At 31.2% G+C, this 20,724-nt stretch overlaps 1 protein-coding gene across 3 annotated transcripts in view; it reads left to right on the forward strand.

Moving 5' to 3' along the window:
- LOC105256235 (octopamine receptor Oamb) overlaps positions 1-20,724 on the forward strand; it is a 120,286-nt gene that overhangs the window by 12,988 nt on the left and 86,574 nt on the right. For all 3 annotated transcript variants that reach the window (XM_025415257.1, XM_025415256.1, XM_025415258.1), the window contains exon 2: positions 16,383-16,473. The gene's annotated coding sequence lies outside the window, so the exon portion shown is untranslated. The remainder of the gene's footprint in view (positions 1-16,382; positions 16,474-20,724) is intronic.

The following is a 20,724-nucleotide window of genomic DNA, read 5'->3' on the forward strand; positions in this document are numbered from 1 at the left end:
GGAAAACGGTGTAACGGGAAATCGTTTTCTCGAGAGTGCATGGAAATGAAAGGAGCTAGCCTAGTTGATCGGGATGCATTTCTTATCGCAAGACCAATACAACGCTATAGAAGAATTTTTTAAGAAAAAATTTAGTTGTGTATTTGTATCTTTCCAATCTGAATTTATGAAAAAAACGAGTATAATTTGGAATTATCTATTTGTTTTTTTTATATCATGAAATTTTAGACACTATGCTCGTAAAAGAATATTTTGTTTTACAAGATTTGTGGATTAATATCAGTTACTTAATAAAGCGACTTAATTAAAAGATTTAATTAAAAGATTGTAATAAACGTCAAATATAAACACCATATGATATTTTTCTATATATATAATATCGTGAAAATTGCTTCTAATTGTTTCTAAAACTCTTTGTTTCTCTTTGTGGCTCTGTCATAAATTGTCTTAATATGATGAACGTGTTTTGTATTTATTTTTTATATTTATATTAAAAGAAAGATATAATTTTGAGAAAAATTATTTCAGAATATATTTAAACTTATGATAAACACAAAAGGTAGTAATTAAGCCACTCAGGAAGTGATTGCCGGATGTTCATAAAGTCTTCTCGAGCTTGATTAGTCCCTTTATTGACGACATAATCGAATGAATTACGCGATCATAGTGGGTTACCATTTGCAGCAGTACAATATATTGATTTCCACAACTTTGGTGCTATTAACGTAACTCAATATCTTTTCCCAACGAAATTATTCATTGAGAAATCACGAGAGAATTATTCATCGAGAAATTACTGAAAGAATTAAATTACAAAATTATAATGAGAACGAGAGAGAGAAAGAGAGAGAGAGAGAGAGAGAGAAAGAGAGAGAGAGAATAATAAGTAGTAATTAAATATTATAAAGTTAATAATAATTATATTTTTTATAATAGTTATGTTAATAATTATGTTTTAAAATTTGATTAAGAAAATATTAATTTAAAGTTATTTAAAAATTCAGAAACTTTTAAATGTGTTACCATTTGTTATACAGTATATTAATTATTTATCGTGTAAATAACATAATAATCTACCATGTAAAAAAATAATATACGAAAAATTAGTCAAAAATCTGCCACTGAAAGTGTTGTAAATTAAAAAACTTTATATCCGTGTATTGGGCTAAATTATTAATCTATCTTACCTTTTTAATTTATTATTTTATTAATTTATTATCTTTTTGAAAGCATTTACAGTTCATTTAATCTATATCTAATTTATATATCGAACATAATAAATACGATGTTTATTTTAGTCTGATTATTTTTATGGATAAAAGTAGACAATTCTTCAGTTTCACTTTAATAATTTTTTATTTTCGAAATCATGTTTTGCCTCTGAATCATCGTTCAGGATCGACGGAAATTCCGACAGCCTCTCTCTCGATGCATCGCAACAAAATTACTGCCTGCAATGCTTGAGGGGGGAAGGGGGTCGATCACCTCTTTATCCCAATATCAATCAATTTAGAAACTGTTGCAAAGCGTTAAAGCGTCGAACAGCTGTGAAACCGCAGAATTCCAAATTTTATTTTTACCTCTTTTTCGCACACATACATGTACACAGTATCTTTTACTGAATTATTCACAGACATATGTATGTTTATGGAATTTTCGTTTGTTTTTTATTTAATATGAATGTTTATATATGTTTGGATTTAAAATGTAAATTATGATCTTGATTATCTTGAATGTCATAAACACATACACACACATTAAGATGTACAATTTATAGTATCATAAGATGATTATTAATATGTATGTAAGAATGATGCTTATTTTCTTGAATTTATGTTAAAAAAACTAATTTAACTTTTATATATGATTAGTTTGCATAAAAATTAAAATATATCATATATATATCTCTCTCTCTCTCTCTCTTTTTATCTCTCACGGCTGCGATTATCAACAGCGATTACACAACGTTTTGCATCAATAGCTTTTTATTTAAAAAGATCGAAAGAGAAAAGTGGACAATAGGAAAAGATATCGTTTATGCTATTCAGGCAACTTTGTATTGCGTTTTTTATGAGCATACGTTATTATTTTTTGGAAATCTACTTGAGCATACTAATAAATATATTAATTTACGTGACGATAAATTGAAATATTTAGTAAATGTCGCAGTATCCCTGACCTAAAGTATTTGTAGCCAGCCGCGTGTTCGACTCTCAGTACAGGCGGAAATATGATTTTATCTTGGCGCTGAGAAAGAGAGTGCATTTCTTCAACAATTTATCCGAAAACAAAAAGAAACAGAAAGATATCTGATTGAGATCAAAACATTGTCGGACTATTTCAGGATCGCTATCGTTCTTTTGCGAATCGGGTGAACGTGCGCGCGAAAGTTTGCGAGATCTTGATTTCTGCATGCCGCCTAATTTAAAAAACCCTTTCGTTTTATACGAGAGACATTTATATACGTCGTTTGAAAAGCATTCGCGAGACGTATAGATATGTCACCTGAAAATATTCATTACAAAATATATATTCGTCTTAACCGGTACTTGTTACGACTGAAAAATACTTATGCATATTTATATATCGTATTAAAAAGAAGTATTGCCACAGATTTCTAATAAGAATTGACTCACACTTCTTTATTTATTCATTTTTTTATTCTAACGTGTCGATATTTAATTCATTTCAATTACATAATAATGTTATAGCGCGAAGTCCAAGTGTGCCTCGTAAGAGACACATTCGCGAATTCGATGCATTCAGCCGTAAATGATTGTTTCACACTTTTGTGATATCGAAAGGGTTAATGATCAGGATCTTAAAACGCAACGGATGCCGCCTGCATCTCCGTTTTACATGTCATTGTCCTAGGGAAAACAATAGACGACATTTTCGCTCTCTCTCTCTCTCTCTCTCTTTCTCTCTCTTTCGTTTCTCTCTTACGTCAATTCTGTATTTTCCTCTGGGTACCTGGCACGATATCTAAAAGATCACTCGTCTGGAAACCATCCTTTCCGAACCTACTCGCCCGCGACAACGCGACGATCTAATGAACGGAATAACCCACGCGAGAAATATTTTATTAAAACGCCATCATTGAATATCATTAAAAATCTTTTAACGTTTAACATTTCGAATCATTTTTAAAATCAATTTCGGGGAGTATTTTAAAAAAGGATCACATTTTACATGAAAATAAAAAGAGAAATTATTCAAAAACTATTTCATAGAATTATTCATAGAAATTATTTATAATTATTAATAAAAAAAAGAAATATATTTTGGATTTTCATATAAAATAAGTCATACAAAATTGATAAAAGTTCATATAAAATAAAAAATTATAAAAAGTTTTGTAATATCAAATTTATCTGTAGATTTATGTTTGAAAACGAGAACGAAATAGCGACAAATATGCAAAAATATTCATATTGATTATTTGTAATTATTTTTAAACTTTTTCACAGCGAGATTAGACATACAGATATAAAATTTTGATATTTGATTTTGAAATTTCAATACGTGCACTATTTATTGCAATTTTTTATCTATCTATATTAAGTGTTTGATATTTAGAATTATTTTTTGAATTTTTTGAAATCTATGAAATTGAGAGAGAGAAATGTTCAATGCACTATACAGAATCGTAGGCTATTATTAAGTCGGTATTAGAGATGGCTGAATGGAGAATCGGCAAAGCAGCGACAAAGCTTCGTTAATAAAAGGATCTACTGTATCTTCTGTCGCAGTAGATCTCACAAAGCCCAGTGATATCATTAAATCGATCGTTGGGTAATTTCATTGGTCTTCTTTCCCATTTCGTACCTTTATACTAAATAGCGAAGCGGATTTTTCTGTGCTCGCAATAAAAAAATAATAGCGGATTTCTTTGGGAAACGTGCATTTCGCACGCTTCTTTTATATTTTAACCAAGAATTTTTTATATTTTAACCGAGGCATTCAATGCTCCGCATATTTTCGCATTAATGAAATATTCGCGTATATATCTATCAACCTGAAAAGATATTTTTGGAAGCCATTTGCAAGAAACGAGATATTAATTTGATTAATTCAGATATTTTTCATTGATAGTTTTATGTTCGCCATTTTAACAAATTCATTTGTAAAATCACTGTATGTAAAAGAAGTTTGATTTTACTTTCATAAGCATACGTGAATATCTTCATATTATCTGCACGATATTTCACTGATATTTGATCTCCTTCACTAATAATTAAACAAAGCATATTAGAAGTGAGTTTAAAATAAGAATCTTCAAATAGGAGAACGAGTGAAAAGTGTTCAAGTCATGTTTTTCAACTCATAAACCAGAATAGTTTTTTATAGATATAACTAATTTAGTTTATATAGATAATTAATATCAAGATTAAATGATAATTAACATCAAGATTAAATTAATTTCTTAATAAGAATTATTGTGAAAATATAACTAAATATGCAATTTATTAATTGCAATCTATTAACATTGGAAACATAAATTTAAGGCCATTTTTAATTACGTGAGTCTGTATATCCTGCAAATTGTAAATATACAGATTTAGATCATCAAACATTTTCGATATTTACCTGTTGGTTCTGTCAGTAATTTGCAATATTAGTTTGTATCAAAATTATTTATTATTTATGTTGTAAAGTAGTAATAAATAGCTTATCATTTTTTTTCAAAGATAATCCGTTCAATAGTAGTAATATTGAATTGGTCAATTTTCGACGTGCAATTTGTACAATTTAATAATTAACGCTATTAATATATCGAGAATCCAATATCCGCATTGCGATTCCTTTTCTCTCTGCTCAAATGTAGCTGTAACAGTGTAGTTACAATAATGAAATTGCAATATTATAATTATTGGGTAAAGTGCGTATGAAAATGAAGGTAATTTAAACGAAAAAACGTGCTCGCAATAAATTATTCGCAAACGATACATTTCGCTCGTTTTACGAAAAGACGCACTCGAGGTTTTACTCAATAAATCATGTCACGATGGCGAGACGAACGCGAAGGCTTTATTGCGTGCGAAATCCACGACTATGCGAGGTTGTCATGAATGACGGATGTAGCGTGTCGATGATTTTTATCATGGCACGTGCGACGTCGATAACTTACATGCTCGCGGAAAAAAAGATACGAGATACGTAATGCATAACTTATGAATCGAGTGTTTGACATTTTGTGGAAGATTTATTAAAATTTAGATATGACGCGCGAATCACCGTTCATGAAATAAAATTTTATCCTTTATTTAATTTCGAATATGTATGTAAATACACATTTTTCAAATGGAATCTTAAATTGCCGATTATCTATCGAGACATTTAAAATTACGCAAATATTAAAACGTCATGGAAATAGGGAACTTTTACTAAATGAAACTAATTTTATTAATTGATCGGAGAAAGTGCCTTGCTGCTAATAATAGGATACTCGCAATATCCTATATATATCCCATGTATATCTTCGTTATTGTAATAAATGATAATTACGAGCTAAAACTGGATCCGCAAGTTCTATTAATTATTAACTAATTATGTTGTAGCATATTTTTGCTGCTTTGTAGGCAGGAAATATGCGTAAAGAAGATAAAATGGAATTTATAACGAAGTGACCCATATTACTTGCAAGCTGCATTACAAAGTCTCGTGATTTTTAATCATCTGATGCAGTCGTTTCCTTTTCGGGAAAATGAATGTGAGTGTAATTACTGCACGTAGTAGCAAGCCGAATTACACTCACGGTTTCCTTCAAGCCGGCTCTAATTTACCGTTCGTCTTTAAAATGCGAGACAGAAAACGTTTTCATAAGATAAGGTTTCGAGAAGTATTTTTTTCTCGGAGAAACAACTTCATGCGATTTTTTCAGATTCACATATTTACAAAATAAACATGTGAGATTAAAACTTTATTTTTCTAGCGGAATTCTTCTAACACGCTTATTTTGGTCATTTAAAATATCACAACAGCAAAGAAAGCCGTGTTTCTCCTGTTTATTTGCAAAAGTCAAGTGGTCGCTCCATCTTGCAAGAAATTTTTCTAGGATTGTATCGATGAAGGAGAGAAAGGGGGAGGATAAACGTTACGTAAGCGAAAGGCACCATAATTTGGCCGAATTCAATGGACACGTCAGCCAATTCACTAGATAACTAGCGTAATCCAACCAAGTGGAACGCGCTGATATACAGTAGCGGTGCGTTTTTTGTAGAGAGGCCAGAAGTATTGATTTACCTGGTCAGTCGTTAAGAGATAAGCCCGCTTACGTATCGCTTACTACACAATTCTTAAATAGACTTTGCAAAAATAAATTCCAATTAACGTGCATCTCGTATTCAGTTTGTCGCATTTAGCTTGATTAAGATTGCATCGGGAATAATGTTTCGTCCATGGTTGCGCATCGGGAATAATACAACTTTATTGTTCTAATCAGCTTAATTCCATTAAGCAAAAATTTATTTTAAAAATAAACTCAACAAGAAAATAATAATGAGAATAAGAATTGAAAACAACATAAGAATAAAAAACAATATAATAAAAAATGAATATCAACTGAAATAGATAATAATTTGTGTATTTTTTAAATATTTTTTTATGTGTATTTTTTATATATATTTTTTTTATATTGTTATTTTACATTCGCATACATTTATATTGAGATTTCAGTGCGGAATATCTGCAAACATATACGTAGTATATTTATATTATTTTACATTAATATTTTACGGATTAAAATTGATAAAATTAAAAAATTTTTTATCTACATTTAAATTCCATTTAAATGTAAAAAGTGAATTAAAATATTATTATTTCAAATAATTATCTGCTCTTTTAGATTAAACATATGCATACTGTAGAATTATACTTTTTGCATCGAAGCAATAATGTGGAAGTACTGCATAATTGGATGCTCTCTTTGTCAAAAAAATTTCATAAAATTAAGTATTATTCCATGCGTTCGCAGTCGCGAAAATAACCATAAATAAACCCTTTTGCGAGAGTTTGGAGTTAATTAAATTTGAGGATAGCGTTGCTCACATTAATTATCGGTGTGGAACGAAGCTTTTGAGAACAACACACGTCACTCGAGCGGGTTCTAAAATTCGATAGTCTTATGGTATAATATGTCTTACCGCAAAATTTATAAAGCTGAACTGCTATATGTATGTATGCATATGAATTATTAATTAAAATAATAAAAATACAAAAATCAATCTTTGGCTCGTATCAATTTAGAATAAATTTAATGATGACGAAGTCAATACGAGCTTTTGGGCACGTATACAATATACTTATATATCCTAGTGTATCCTCATAGTAAATATTAGTTTCGATCTTTATTTAGATTCTTGTCGAATAATAATATTTATTTTTATTACTAGGATTTAACAACAAGCATTTAAAAGAAAATATAAAATTTTATTTTCTTTTAAAATCGCTTTTAAGTTAATTACACATTTAATATATTTTGTATATAATATAGCTGATATGAGTAACATAACAATTAATTTTTAATCGTCATCGTAATAATCGTATGTGTTTAATTGTCATTTTAAGTTTAAAATAGAAATTTATTTTTTACAAAAATCAAAATTAAATTTTGGAGAAGATTCTCATTTAAAAAGAGGAGAAGGATTATATTTAGTTAGTCAAGTAGCTTATCAAGAACAAAAGAGAGACATACTAACAAAAAAGTATAATAAAATAAAAATACTTACAATATAAATACTTACAGTGCAATAAATGTTCAAAGACTTGTATTGGCTTTGTCATCACTTCCATTATTTACTATACAGTATTATATGCTTTTTATGTCTGAAATACTTTGTTAGATCACATGAACAAAGAAAGGAATGCTACATTTTTGTCGTCAAAGTTGTATAGTTGTTCTTTGCTTTGTGCTTCATTATAACTGAAAATAAAATCAACTTTATTATATAATAACTAACAACAGAAAATTTACTTCTCGTTACATATTACAGTACGATCCAATTAAGCAACATGCAAATGCATCTGCACATTGCATACGATTAATAATAATATTTAATGAAAAGATAATGTTATTTGATCTCTTCTAATGATTTGTCACGTAACAGCTATAAAGTAAGTTTTGTAATTAAATTGTAACCACTCCTGATTATAGCTTTAAAATATAAAATCCACATGTACATATATAAAGATTATTTATTCTTATTTACGAATAAGCGGATTTCTCAACTTACTAGAAAAAACTGTTGCTTTTATTACATTCTTTAATGTTGAGTGATTTTGTTTAAGATTATCTTCTAGAAAGAAGATAAGCATAAGACACAAAAATAATGGACAAAATAATTTAACAGTTATTTAGTTTCGTTGTAAATTTAAAGTAACATCTAGTTGTCTTCTTTCAACATTTAAACTTTTGTGGTAATTTTTGTTTGTACCTTTCCTCTGAGTTTCAGATTGCATATGATGTAGATCGTTCTCGGATGTTGTATGTACACGGACGAGAAAGAATTACACACTTACTTTTATTTGCTCTCTCCCGCTTTAGCCCATAGCAGCCAAACAACTACCGTGGATTATATACATCCATTTTCACACGAACATGAAAACACTAAGAACACGTGCCACGCTAATCTCCGAACAACCACATGTATATATACCGATTCTATTTTACTCTCGCGAATGTACACCGGACGATAAATCGCGAATGAAGTTTACGACCGATACATGTCTTTGAATATCGTCCTCCCCCCGTAAATAAAAAATTTTTTTTAAACTTAAAATTGGCTTTTTCGTGGTGTTTTTTATAAACTTAATAATTATTATAAAATGATTATAAACGATTATAATGACGATTTACATCAACAATTTTGTAACAAAAATATGTATAATATATATATATATATATATATATATATATATATATATATAATGAAATATTTTATATCGAATGTGCAACAAATTTAAAACTGATTTTTAGAGAAAATTCAATTTTATATTTTTTTAAATAAAATAATAATAATTTTTACAAGAAGACTTAACAAAAGAATAATATTTCGGGAGATATATTAATTTAGGTAAATAAATTGAAACACATTATTACGCGAAATATCACCTTTGAGAGTGTAAACTAATTTACTGAGAAAATAACACAAATAATCGATCATCTGGTTGTGATGGTATTTTTTTGTTTATTTATCCCTGATTATGGAAGAAAAAATCTATAGATGTCGGGGAGCATCATCTAGGCGAGTAATCGATTTTCTTTCATCGCTGGGACGAGATCGGGAATCGTTCTCGTACGACGAGAGTTACGCGGGCACCGATGACGAACTTAATTGGATTTAATCTCGATTTAAGCATCTGCCTCGAGCAGAGCACGCCAACGTTCAATCCAACAATAGAATCGCTTTTGGCCCCGCGTATGTACACGTGCCAGTCATTTTCAGGCATCGGCGACATCCCGCAAAAAGAATTTGTTCTAAGACGACTCAAAAAATCCGCGATTTTTGTGAAGAGTTTTTTGAAATAATTATCTCGATAAATTTTTGCATATTTTGTTATAAGATGAAAAAATCTGGCGTTAAAATTTTACATCGAAGGAAATACTTACTGATAAATTATTGAAATATTCAAGTTAATTATTCTTTTCCTCGTTAAATTTAATCGATTAAAATATCTGTAAGTTAAAGCACATATAATTAATAAATTAGTCGGGAATCAATGATGTATTAAATTATAAAGCCAATATCGCGCGAAGAAATATTGTGTTAGTTCTGCCATGAATAATTCAATTCGCATTTGTCATAGGACGCAATTCGATTTGGAACAACGCGCTTGAAATTTCATGATATTTCGTCGAACTCTCGCCCCAAACGAATCTGCGATGGCTAAACGATTTGACTGTCGTTAAATTTAATTCTTTAGGGATCGTTAAGAGCAGCAGGAGTTTAAACTCGCTCCTAACGTTTCCTTAATTTTGCGGCTGCGCTCCTACGCTCGACCGCGCTTGAAATCTCAAACTTTTTCCTCTCACGTCGGAAAAATGAAATTCTTACAGAGAAGTAAGTACCGGCAAATTGCCGGGAACAAAAGTTTAAAGGTCTCGATTTGTCTTCCGGCGTGCAAGAATATTTTCCCCGCGTTAAATTAGTTCGTGAAACATTAATTGAGTATGCCGTTGGCATTCGCTGCAACGATCGCGCGTTTTAATGTGTAATTCTTCCTCGTCCGCGACTTCGTGAACTCTACGTTTAATCCTAGACAATCGTTTAATCTTAATTCTTCAATCACTTGTCTGTACTTTTCTTTGTTGCAAATTCTTTCACTAGTTTTAACATCTCATAACGAAACTTTCAGGTAATTTAATCGCTTTTCCATTATCCCGTTTATTAATTTTCTAATAATCATATTGTTATGTGATATTCCGATTCATTATTGATTCAATTTTATTGTAAGAGATTTAGCTCGTTATTTGGCGCAAAAAACTGCGATTATTAAACGTGAATGAATTCATGGCGGAATAATTTATTCGAAAATGTGAAAAAAATGCCACCGAGCATGTCTCGTGATTGTGATCAGCGGCAGACTCGACCTCTCACGAAAACCCCTGAATCGCGTGATATCGCGGCATGACTATCGCAGGAGAACAAAGCGAAAGCTGCCAAGATAGGCCGAACGTAACTCGCGAAGAATACTGAAACGTATCGCGGTATTCGTGGGAGTCTGCTCGAGCGTGCGGAAATGATTGCAAAGCAAGAATTTCCGTACAGATAAGGGATGCCGCGATATCCGAGTGTGTGATCTTTGAAGGTACTTTTGGCTTCTGGAGCTTCGACGAAAAGTAATGTCGAAAATTTTTCAGACATTTATATTCATAATTTTCGATGATATTATTTATGATTTGCCGGTTATAGAAATAAATACGCAAACGTAAATATGCAAGTCAATACATAAACTCTTATGGTTTAGTAAATAATATGACAGGTTCGTTCGATTTAATAAGCAATATTACTTATTTTCGCACGATAAATTTTTCAACCAAGCAAAGAAATATGATTTATCGATTAATTAACCAATTAAATAAATAACTAAAATAAATTACCAATAATGAAATATTGAAAGATAGAACTATTACATTAATTTAATAATAAAAAGTCAGATGTCAAATTTTTTCTTCACTATGTATGCTGGAAGATATACTTTGGAATGTAAGCGATACGTTGGACAGAGAAAGATAATATATTAATCGTGTCATCGATTTTTTTAACCTATATATAATACGAGAAAATAGATACGTTATTAATTAATATATCGCTAGCTTTCCATGGCTGACTTTTTATAAGTTATATACACTTTGATTATTAAAGCTGTGTAATATTTATTATGTAAAAAATGTGATTGTTTACAAATAAAAATCGATATAGCTGAATTTAATCTTTCCACGCTCATATAAATTTAGAATCAATCATTTGGAGTAAATTTAACAACTATGTTATGCATGACAAAGTATAAAATAAATATTTGATTAATAGACGTTTTTAATAGTTATCATTTTTATCGTCTCTCAATAAAGTCTAACAAGATAAAAACTTTCGTATATCTTTATAAATTCTTAATAATTGCATATTAGTAATTGCTTATTAATAATTTATTTAGTTTATTATTATTAACAATTATTCATTATTGTAATTCTTGATGTAAAATTCTGTTCTCTTTAGTTTTTATAGTATCATGAAATAAAAATTCTATAAAATTATACTCCTGTATAATAACAATAATAATAATTATAGATAGATATAGTAATAATAGTTCTAGAATATCATGTGCAAAAATGATTAAGCTTACATGATTTAAAGCACGAGGTGCTAGCAGGCGTAAAATAAAATTTAATTACATGGTGAAACATGTAATTAAACATGAAACATGTTCGTGCCATCGAGCATCTCCTCGTGGTGAGTGCGTGCAAATCTATTTTGTCAGCGGGTGTTGAAGGCGGTTCTCGAGGTGTTTTTAAATGCACGCGAGGACTATAATATCACGACCATGAAATCAACCGCTCAATTCACTCGCAGGAGTAAAGTCTCTTGTTTAATAACGGCTTGCTTACAGCCGGCGACACGATCTACGCCGTTGATGGTCGAGTTCGGCGTTATTTTAAAAATGTGAAGGACGAAGGGTAGATTATGTTGATAATCTGAATTTGCCGCCGCGAACTTTGTTATCGTCGAATCACGTGATCTATACTTGAAAAAAAATTTGCGTCCGAGTTTTCACACGAAAATGTCCGATCCGATTCTTATCGGGATGAACGATGATTTGACGAATTAGATAAGTTTAATTTTTTTCGTGAATTATTCGTGGAAATTTTATCAGATGCTTTCGACAAAAAGTACAATAAAAATTACAATTCGATTAAGATCGCATAATGGCTGTTCTATATCGCTTTTAATTACTATCGTCGGGTCACATATTTGTCACCTTTAAAATTATTTAACTTTTCTCGAAGATGGTTTTATTCGAAAATATAAAATAATTACGATACTCCGGATATTATCAATACACATTGATTACGAGTCTATTCATATTTGCTCTTACATATGCTGTTTATCTAATAATCGGTTATTTCATCGATTTCCGATATCGTGTCGTCGCGAAGTTTCGTTGATATTTTACGCAAGCACGATTACGATACTATTTTCGGCATGTCTTTGCGTGGTATCTATACATAACCGCTTATTTAAAGCTCAGGCCGTTAATTATTCGAGATGTCACTCTCGGCTCACCTCGTCATTCACTTATTGTGAACGTTGACACTTTGACACTTCGTTATTTTGATGCATTTATACGAGAACATCTGAAATTTTTTTTTGCTGTATTACGCAATTAAAAATTAATATCGCTCGGTGTGTATAATTCTCAGAGCTTAAATAACGAAGATTATGTAAATATTGTACATGCGTGCTTTTTTTCCTATCATTTTTAAGTTATTGGCTCTTCTCCATATAAGATATCGATACAGGTAACGATATTACTGTCGATCTCTTTAGATATCGATGTAAATCGCTGATACGAACGTCTGGGATTTATGCTTTCCACAGGCACGTCCTCGGGTTTTCCTCCACATCGCCTGCGGAGCCAGCTCGGCTACAGTGGATGCACTCGGCTTTCGTCGTCCAAGTCTCATTTCATTCATGGCACGACCGCCCCCGTCCGTTCCGTCAGCTCCGATTTCTCTCTTTCTCTCTTCTGCTCGCCTTTCCGCTCTTCAACTCCTTACCTCTCTCTTTCGGTCGTCCCGACCGTGCGACTCCGCGCATTCATCTTCTTTCAGTATGTTTCTCTTCCTTTCTCTGTCTTTCTCTCTCATTCCTTCTCTTTCTTTCTTTCGTTTCTCGAAATGTCACGCGTACATAGCTAGTGGAGCTTCGGTTTCATCTGTATTCTTGAACTTCATCGGCGAACTTAAAAGCAAAAAGAGAACAAAAGCTCAGCCGAGCTTTTGTATATGTGCACAAGCATGATTACTCATACGCGCGAGTTCGCATTGAACGAGAGAAGAGAAGTTTCAGCCCTTGCCCGTTCGAGCAAGGATGACGTAAGAATTCTTTTAATCCTTCTCCGAAGAATAGGTCATCTCGACGACAGTGGGGCGGATACAGACGATCTTCTTTCATTGAACATACGTCGCCGTCTCGTTTCTTACGTATTTTTCATCGATGCGCGTGGAAAAGTGGAAAGCACGATAGAAGCTTGTACTTTAGGGGCATGATCTTTTTCCTTCAGTGTCTCTTTGATCGCCAGATTGCATCGACTGATATTTGTGACTCTAATTCTTCTTTTTAAATATTTAAAATTCATTTTTTTCTTTTTTATACTTTGTCATTTTATATTTCTATCATTTTCTTATCATCTTATTTTTTCTGAGTTTTCAAAGTTGTGTTTTTTATAAATAATGTATTTCATGTATTTTTTAAGGAATGAATTTCAAAGTTCGAGATAATGAATTTCTATGTTCTTCTTTATTCTGTGTTCTCCTTCATTCTACACATCTATCGCTAATTTATAACAATTGTATTTACGCGCTGATACAGCGGTTTTGTCGAACGATCGCATTTGACACTAGATCCAATTAAAACTTTCTTGTTCAAGACGGAAGGCGGATAGTCAATTTCGCCAACTAATGCAACCCACTTTCGTTTTGCGGAGTTACAAATTGAAAGAACCAATATCGCTGTAGGGCGAAGCTTGGAACAAGAAAGAAGCTTAACGCTGATTGCGTTCGTTATTACTGTCCATACGCGGATAAAAAAACATCTTTTATCTTTATATTTTTCAAATCAGATATTATTTGTAATTTATTTTTTCCGTTTTTCCCCTCTAGCATAAAAAATACGAAAAAATTCAATACTTTAAGTCTCTCAGAATTAAGCCAGCGCAGATTGAAATTTGTCAATTTGAATTCTGCCATTATTTACAAAATAAAGCTTACAAATAATTTTATCTAGTTTCTTAAATTAAGAAATCAGTTTCCTAGTTACAATGATTTCTTCGAAACAAATGAAAAATTCAAAAATAATGTGCGTTTTGGACTAAAGGAGAAAATCTCGACGGTTGAATAATGCAATTCACGATGCATTTGCATTAAACTTTGTACAAAATGGTCCCAAAATCTCACAATTAGCTCCGCAAATAATGATACACTCGGTATGTGCGGTATGTACGGGGGTAACAAATAAAAGAGAAGGAACGCGAGAGACGATAAATTATCCGGTTAAGTTAGTTGGCTAATTTTCTCGGCGAAACAATGCAAACGTTCATTATTTAAACCTGCGCCGGGCTTAAATAGTTCAAATACCGCGGCGATGGACATTGCTTCGTCGGTTAGTCTGGCTAGTTAAGTTGGTCGTAGGTCGAAGGGTGGTTGAGCGCGCGATGGTCAACGCAGGAGATGGGGGTGGACTGACGGGTATGCCAGTATGAAATTCTGGTTTCTCGAACCCGGATGTTGAGGAGCTGTGCGCACGACGACCCGTGGGACAAGAGCTCACAGCTGCCTGGCTGGCTGAGTAGTAGTAGAAAGTCCTTGGTATGCCACATGAACACCCTGAATATTGGTTACGAACGTGCCTGACCTACCGCAACCAGCCGGATATGTCACTTTCGGGTGCGCGCCGATTTCATTGCACCACCCTCTCTGAAATCCGACAAACTCTCTCTCCCTCTACCTCTCTCTTTCTCTTCTGTCTTCTATTTCTCAACTGTCATCGCCTTCTAATGGAGACATTTCTGTTATGTACTCGATTAGCTTGTCAATGATGTAGATTGTATGTGTGCACAGAAAAAAAATAAATGTCAAATCAAAACTTATATACTTAAACTAACGTGTTCATTGTTTCGTATATACGCAATCATTTATAATCTTCTTAGAAGAATTTAATAATTTTAAATTTCAACAATTTTATAGTCTTATTTTAATATTGTAATTGTCACCTCAAAAATATATAATTATTTAATTCTACTTTAAGAAAATTATAATCTTTGATTTAAAAATGTTATTTTTTATCTAACATTGTTTCTTTTCCATTCAAGAAAATTAAATCTTAAATCATAAGAATATATTTTTCTTGATTAAACTATATAAAATGACTTTATTCAAGTAAGCAATTATTCAAGCAATTATATTTTTCTTTAATTAACGCAATAAAATATTATTTCAAGATTTCCATGTTAAAACTAAATATATTTTCAAAACAAGAATGTTCTTTTTTCTGTGTGTGTGTGTGTGTGTGTGTGTGTGTGTGTGTGTGTGTGTGTGTGTGCGGTCGCGTGTGTGCGTGTGTGCGTGCGTGCGTGTATTATATATGTATGGTGATGACGAAAGAATAGATATTAAATCTTTCATTGCAAATTGAATAATAAAAGAATAAAGTCAAATTACTTCTTCATCGGAGAATTATTGAATTTACACCTAGAACTGATATTATCGAATTATTGGTATGTCAGCGAAAATTTCATATGTAATCTCTCTGAATAAATTTAAAATAAATTTAAATAAGTGTTAAAATTTAAGAACACTGTTTTTGTTGAATTTTAATGTAAAATGTAATGTAAAATGTAATGTAAAATATTTGACTGCGTAAAACTTTAAAATGAAAATCTACTTATCGATTTATCGGTTAGTGGATAATAATCGAGATAATAATCGAGAAAAGTTTGTTTTTGTGTTAATTCATATATTTTTTCATCTCGTGAAAAATTTGTGAAAATAGTAACTTTTCAAAATATGTCATTTATATGTGTGCAGAGCTTTTATTCAATCCTGAAAGATCAAAATGAAATAAAAGAACGTTTTCATATTTTACTCTTCTTCTTTCTTTTTACAGAGTTCTCGAAAAATACGCTGCGACGTAAATCTGAGAGAGATCCAAAGAGAAAAAGAGGCAGAGAGATAGAGAAAAGAATCGCCGTAATCACGTGAGTAAATTATCTAATCTAAGGAACAGACGCGTTGTCGAACTAACTGTTACAGACAGGACACTTTTTTTCTATTGCAATTCTTACAATTTTGCTCTCTTCCTTTCCGTATTTTTCCATTCCATTGTTTTCCTTTGATTTCCTTGCAACATCACATTATTTTTTCATAGTCAATTTGTTTTACACGCGTGGATAATAATATCGAATTGATTGATTCCGCACCGCTGCTACTTTCGCACTTGTAAATTATTTTCGCTCAAACGAGTATTATAATATATATTTATATGTATAACAGTTACATATATCATTGCTTTGATGAATGCTTTGCGTGTCCTGTTTAAATCCGATAATTCCCAGCTTTAATGCATATTGATGTCCCCATCAATATGATTCGCCTCGTGATATTTACACAGGATGATTTTAAAAGCACTGGAAAAATTTTAAATTCTGTCACACACAAATTTTTGCATGTCAACTCTTGAACAAATCTGCAATAAATCCTTCTTAAGAGATTTGCTAAGGAACATTCCTCTGTCACCACTTTTCCATTTTTAGCATTAAATCGTGTCGATAAGCAAATCTTAAACTACAATTCTGTCAAATAAAATATTTAAAATTAAATGAAGATTAAAATTTTTTTGTTTACAGAATCACAAGTTTCTGCTATAATTTATGCAGTATTGTGTATTTATGCTGCCGGTTCAACGAGGTTTAGTTGTAATCAGAGTAAAATCATGTTACGCGATATTATCATATTATGTAGTCTTATTATGGAAAAGTTGAGATGGTCTAAATTAATTACAAGTCTCACAAAGGAAAATTAGCAGTTTCGAGTCAACCTGTGAAGCATATTATCTGACTAACATAAAGGGTGCGCTCGGATGAATTGCTCGGATGTCGGGGTGGTGCTCGTAATTTATTGCAATTCCCTCTGATTTTCTTTGTACGTTTGCATCACGTCCGTTCCGCTGCAACAGAATAGTTTGCGGCGAATGCTTATTAGATCCTTTGAAATTTTGATTTAGAGCATGACGTTGAAGTGGCGAATTTCTCACGTATGTTACTTTCTCAAACTTACATAATAGCCCTTGTGCATAAATATATGTGACGTTAAGGAAACCTCTGGTGCGTGTAATGTATGTGCGGAATTATATAACTATAATTTTGATGGGAAAATTTACGATGCGGTCGAAAATGTGACAATCGTGAAATGTGTAATTTTTTCTAAGAGAATTTTTCATAAACGTATCGCACGCGCAACATACCAGATTCTATTCTAATTTCTTCACGTTTATTCGAATTTTTCTCTCTCCTTGGCAACGATTTTGTAAAATTCTTCAACTATCCTTTTTAATCGCATAACGCGCGCACGAACGTATTTTATATGAAAGAATTCTAAAGTATTTTAATTTGCTACATTCCGAACAAACTGTGCGTACATAATATATTGTGTTACAAGTATTTATTTGATTTAGCTATATAATACTAATTTGTCCAACAGTGTGCGAAGAATGTAAGAGAAGCATTTCTAATGCTTCTTTATAATTTTATTGATTTGTTAAATTAATTAACTATTACCATTACTTTTATAAACGTAAGCATTAAGTCGTATTTCAAAGTTCGTAACTTCTCTATTATTTATGTACAACTTGTAAGTTGAAATTGCACCTCAATTCTCATTGTTAACTGTCTTCTTAATCAGATACAATATCCAATTACAGAGAAATTCATTTCTAATTTATTGAAGAGTCTATTATTAAACTTTGACGCGGCGAAAATGGGATATTTTATATATATATATATATATATATATATATATATATTGTGTGTGTATCTAAACTGATACTAGGCAGAAAGAAGGATGAGAAGCTTTAACACGAGTAGCAAGTTATAAGATAGAGTCAGTTCTTTTCGAGAGTTTATTCGTGGGAAGACATAAATTACTTTTTTTGCCCATCATTCATACATCGTTGAATCAATGATGCGATTGCGAATTATATTTTTTTCTCTCGATGGTATTTCTTCGAAAAGAATATTCTCGTTCTATTGATCGCGAAACGCAATTAAAACATAAATCCCGAGAATTCAGGACGCGTACCGCAATGTCCTCTCGCACAGATATATGTACGTGATAATTTCGAGATTGCCAGATCTGTGCCAAATCATGATGGATCCGGAACTTGTAAAAGAAGTCATAATATTTGTACAAAACCGCTATCCTTTCACGGAAAACGTTTTGTATTTTGATCGTGTTTACGTAGGGAATTGATTAGCTTCGCGTAAGAGGAATAAAAATTTCGTATGAATTTATGAAAATTGTCATTACTGAAAAAACAGTAATATTCAATTCATTAAAATCTGAATATCGTATCCGAAATAGTGATTAAATTATCTGAACTTTACGCGATTCTCATTTGTAAAACATGGAAATTCGTGATGAATTGCACGAAGAATGAGCAGTCTTCTGCAATGCTTGTATAAATTGTGTACACAGTAAAAAAATGTGCGTCCATATGTTAAAATTTTTTTATATTACCACGTTTTGATTAGTACTTCAATGTAAAATTAACATACAGCCTATATTATTATATCTATGTTATTATTTTTACAACATTTTCATATGTTATATTTATGTCATCTTTATGTTTATGTTTATGTCTCTAACTTTACAACTTAACACTTTGTATATGTCTCTTAGAAATGAATTATTATTTTGAGTATTTTTAACATAATCATTTTAAACAATCAACATATTTTAAAGTCAGTTTAACATACTAAGAAAATTTAGAGTGAATCTTCAAATAATCTTGAACTTTGACATACAAAATAATTAAATGTACTAAAATCAACTTTTTCTATTAGAAATAAATTAAGTTAAAATAATTACTATTATATATTAATGTTCTCAACATTTCTTACGAGTTATTATAATTATTTTTTCAAGTAATTTTTAATTAATTTGTATGTTATTTTTACATTACACTTAAAGTCACAATAACATAAATAAACGTAAAGTATTGTGTCAATTATTTAACATTTTTAGTTTATCAATAAGTAATATACGGCGAATGAGTTATTTTAACTTAAAATTTAGAGTGGACTTTCTTGGAGCATGTGAAAAATGTTACAATTAACATTTTATTTTTACTGTGTATAGAGTTTCGCGAAAATATAATAACTGGATCGCAAATTTGGACTTTTCACCCAACTTGCCTTTATTCGTCGATGGACAAGTAATCTACTATTCTTGGCGGGTCATGAATTTATCGAGATTTATGATACGTGAGATAGCCGCGATCTTCGAAAACGAGAACATGAATTTTACAAGATTGACGAGAATCGATCTGACGTGACGGTTGCTCGATGCACACAGTACAATACATGGTCGATGCACGTAGTATAATGCGATGTATGTACATGGTATATCCGTTTTTATTTCATTCTTATAATCACGGTTTTTATTTACAAATCATTTTCAAACATTTACATTTCATACATTTATTGATATCACAAAAATATTCGATGAGAACGCTCCGTTTATAACAATTCTCTTATTAAAATGAGGTTTGATCGATCGAATAACATTTTTCCCAACAATTTTCTCCGGCAAACTTTTTACACACTTTTTATTTCTTTGCACATTAACGTTCGCTCATAATGGCTGATTTAAAGTATCCGCGCTCGTAGCTTTAGAAGAATCGTACAATTATTTCATAACGAGCAAGTTCTTTGCGTGCTAGAAAGCAAAACTGCTTTTTTACATCGTGCTCTTTCTCTCTCCCATTATGCCGCCGGTTATAATGCAAAAGAATCATTTGCTTTTATCGCCGCTTGTTTCGATTCACAATGCGAATCATCAGTAATTCTTCTTTTAATGGAGAACAAGTCAAAAAGTTAAAAGTTAACATTTAAATTAGAAATTCTTACCGATTCTCACCGATAAACTTTATTCTTTTTTCTCTTAAGCGAGTTTTATAATTCAAAGATTGGCTAATCAGCTAAAGAATAATTGCACTCTCTTATTTTAATTTATAAACGTTTAGAGGAAGGAGAAATTAACAATGGTTCTATTTTCGTAAATTATTTCCTTGGTATTGACAGGCTTGGAGCATCTTTATTTTTTTCCTGTTTTTATTTTCTTTCTGTTCGCAATTTTTAATTTATTACTGTAATTTGTTTCCTTTTACTTCACGTTTACAAGACGAAATACACAACATGCATTTCCTCTCTGAAATTATAAATTATACAACT

This window comes from Camponotus floridanus, unplaced genomic scaffold, assembly GCF_003227725.1.
Source record: "Camponotus floridanus strain SB8 unplaced genomic scaffold, Cflo_v7.5 scaffold119, whole genome shotgun sequence".
Lineage (NCBI taxonomy): Eukaryota > Metazoa > Arthropoda > Insecta > Hymenoptera > Formicidae > Camponotus > Camponotus floridanus.